This window comes from Petaurus breviceps, unplaced genomic scaffold (genome assembly GCF_028583685.1).
Source record: "Petaurus breviceps papuanus isolate PSGF00001 unplaced genomic scaffold, PetGlider_PUasm1.0 140, whole genome shotgun sequence".
Lineage (NCBI taxonomy): Eukaryota > Metazoa > Chordata > Mammalia > Diprotodontia > Petauridae > Petaurus > Petaurus breviceps.
Window position 1 is genome coordinate 8833942 of NW_027185698.1, and position 3338 is coordinate 8837279.

Consider the following 3338-nt stretch of genomic DNA (forward strand, 5'->3'; position numbering starts at 1 on the left):
ATATTAACTGCACTTCGTCAATAAATTTACTTGGTTTAATATATTGACAAATCTTGTCAATTCTGACAAAAACTATCTTGATTTCCTATAAACATGAGGAAATTTTCAAAGCACAAAGATACATTTGATTTATTTTTTTTATAATTCTGGAATAGGGGAGGAGTGCTAAAATTAGCTGTGAACAAATAATCAGGAGGAGGAAGATGGTTGAATTCTATAGAACCAGAGAAAGGTAGCGATGATGATGATGATGATGATGATGATGATGTGAGTATATAATACTTTAAAAAGAGTATCTAATATGCTATGGAAAATCTGCAAGGTGATTCTATGATTATCACTATTATAGAACTGAGTAAACTGAGGTTGAAGGTAAGTGTTACCCCAAGTTTTCCTCTCAAGTCCATTACTCCCTCCCCTATGGTATGCTGTACTTTTTTTTTTCATTTTAGAAACCTTTAATGTAATTCAATTAATTGGAGGCAAGGGTTTTCAGTTGTTCTACCAACCCCATCAAAAAAATAAATCGATGCAATGCCATCTGCTGCTGCAGGTATTGCTAGAAACAAGCCACCAAGGACCAAATGACAAGTATAAGAATGAACTAGAAAAAAAATAATAAAACCTATCTTAAGCCTCTTATTGGCTAAATCCAATTAAGTATCAATGAAGGAAAAAGACTGTAAGGAAAACCTTTATTAAAAACACTGATTTGTTTTTGAGATTGCAAAAATTTGTAATTGATGAAAGATATTCCAAAGCATATGTGTTCCCTTATATATATATACAGGGATTAAAAAAAATAATCTCCAGGGGAATCACCATGAAAGAATTCCAAGATCTATAAGAGTTTGATCTAACCCCCCCCAAAAAATCTGGCATTTCCTGAAACTTCACCAGTCATATCCGCCATCTGAAAACCGATTGTCTTTTTTTTAAAATAAGGAATGAACTTGTGAATTATTCTCAAACTAGTACTCGTTTCCTCCTTGCCTTATAAAGCAAATTAAAAATTTCTATGAAAACTTAATTGGAATGCTTAAAAGGTACAGCAGCTACAAAGAACTTTTAGAAAATAAATGTAAAGCAAGATATGCCTAATATTTTCCCTAAAATTATTCTGTGCCTTTAAAAATAAAATCTCATAAAAAATATTTTAGCAGATACTCACAAAAATATTGAAGAATTTAACTTATGAATGCTTTCAACTTCCTATAACCTTCTTTAGTTTCAAAATTAAGTAGCTGAGACTTTTAAATTATATAATAGTATGTTGCTGAGTTTCCACCAAATTTGAGTGCACATTACTGCAGATCAAAAAGTTAAGCCCATGTTACCTTTCTTAATGAAAAACTGACAACACAAACATTTAAAGTTATAGTCTACCTTGTTTTTGTCTTGTCTTTAAGGCACTGTTCTTTGTTTTCCCAATGAAAAGGTGCTTTTAAAGAATGGACAATAACCTGCTACATATTTATGATTTGTACCCTTTGCATTATATCTGGAATGTAACTTCCTGTATGGCATCTTATTTCTAATGTGGAAAAAAAAATACAGGTTTGTCAAGCACTAAATTCCACTTCAAGGATATACAGTAAGAGTATTGTTTTCCCACAAATTAACTCCACTTTTGGACCAATAGTCAAAAATCCACCAACTGATTATTTGGCACATTCTTCTCACAATTTAATCTATGAACTTACATCCTGAGTGGAAATGGGAATAATGCAGTTTTTAGGCTTTAAGATGACTAAATTTAAACTGCTGGCAGTTATAAAACTGTCAGCTCAAGACAGTGAATCCACCAAATTAAAAAAGAAACACAACAAAAAAATTGTATTAGGCATGACGTGGTAAGAGGAAAAAAAAAATCCCACAGCAGCAGCCACTTAAAATTAAAGACAGCTAGCCACAAGGATTCATGCAGAATATTTTAAGTATTCCTATTGAGTACAAGTGATTGAACTGCTTTTTCTTCAAGGAAGATGCTCCAAAATATCCTATATGCATCCTTTGGAGAATCAAAGATTTTGACACACTGTCTTCCATGTAGGACATCTCAAAAGGTGATGTTTTGGTTTCAATAAACTACACAAATAAACTACTAGTCCATGTTATAATGTTGTGTCTTAAAGAGTATGGTAGTTTCGTTCTTTGGACTTGCAAAATTTAAAGAGAAAGAAAACTACAGCTTGCACACTCAACACGAGAACAATTCCTCCAATGAAACTTGCTGCATCAAAAGTAGATTTTCTCGGAGAAGGGGTGGGAATCACAGTAGTGTTTGGTGCATCTGATGTGACAACTGTGGAACATTTGGGATGGTTAGGACTGTAGGTGAAGGTTTGGCTGTAGAATTAGTTGGCGTTGCACTGGTAGTAGGTCCTAAACAGTTGTTTGAGCTGTTAACAAAAGTACAATTTGGAGTTGTTACATTTTCAGAGCAGTATTGTCTATCATCACAAACTGTCCAAAAGCACGTGCCATTATTGTTCTCAACACAGGAACTGCAGTTAGTGTGTACTTCACAGCTTTCTGGAGCCGGAGTCAGGGTCGGGGTGGGCTTGGGAGGGGGCTTGGTCGTGGGCGTGGGAGCCGACTCCGTTGTGGAGGTGGGAACGGGCCCCGCCTTGGGCTTGGTCGTGGGCTCCGCCGAGGACTCAGGTAAGTTGGCCGCAGGCGCTGTGGTTTCAGCCGCACTCAGCACGCACAGTGCGGCCAGGCAGGCGACGGAGGCCCAGAAGAGCGGCCGGGAGGGCCCGCGCATCCCGTTCATGGCGCCGGTGCTCGGGCGACGGACGGCCGCTGCGGAAGAAGCTCCGTCCCCGTGTGGCGCCGCCTCGGAGACTCGGTAGGCTGTACTTTTAACCTCAATAAGGTATATGAATTATTCCAACTATATGTATGAGCTGGAAGTTGAGGGAGATCAATCAAGAGGGCGTAAGATTCACAAGAACGATGTTTCAAACTAAGAGGAAATGCAAGGAGCAACATAGGCAAGCCAAACCTAGGGAAAGAATGTGTGTTTTAGTAATTAGGGCAATTTTTCTGGAAAGGGTGTGTGGGAGTGAATAATTTCAGAGAATAAAAAATGGTAATGTTGAAAATGAAGGGAAACATGGAACTTTCAACTCTGCAATCCAAGGAATACTGGAAATGTGACATGGGAACCTCATGTCATCAGTCAAGAGTAGAAATTTAATTTGGAGAGTCATTCATATATGTGAGAGTTGAGGATTATAAACTTCTTAAACGGAAATTAATATTATCTATTTAGTTCACACAATCTACATGGAATGGACATGCCAGGAAAGTGATATAGTTCAGTCAGTGCTGCT

General features: G+C 37.4%; 1 pseudogene; it reads right to left on the reverse strand.

Annotated features, from left to right (window-relative positions):
* Positions 1 to 434: 434 nt before the first annotated feature.
* Positions 435 to 2844, reverse strand: LOC138146683 (sialomucin core protein 24 pseudogene; annotated as a pseudogene).
* Positions 2845 to 3338: the final 494 nt, after the last annotated feature.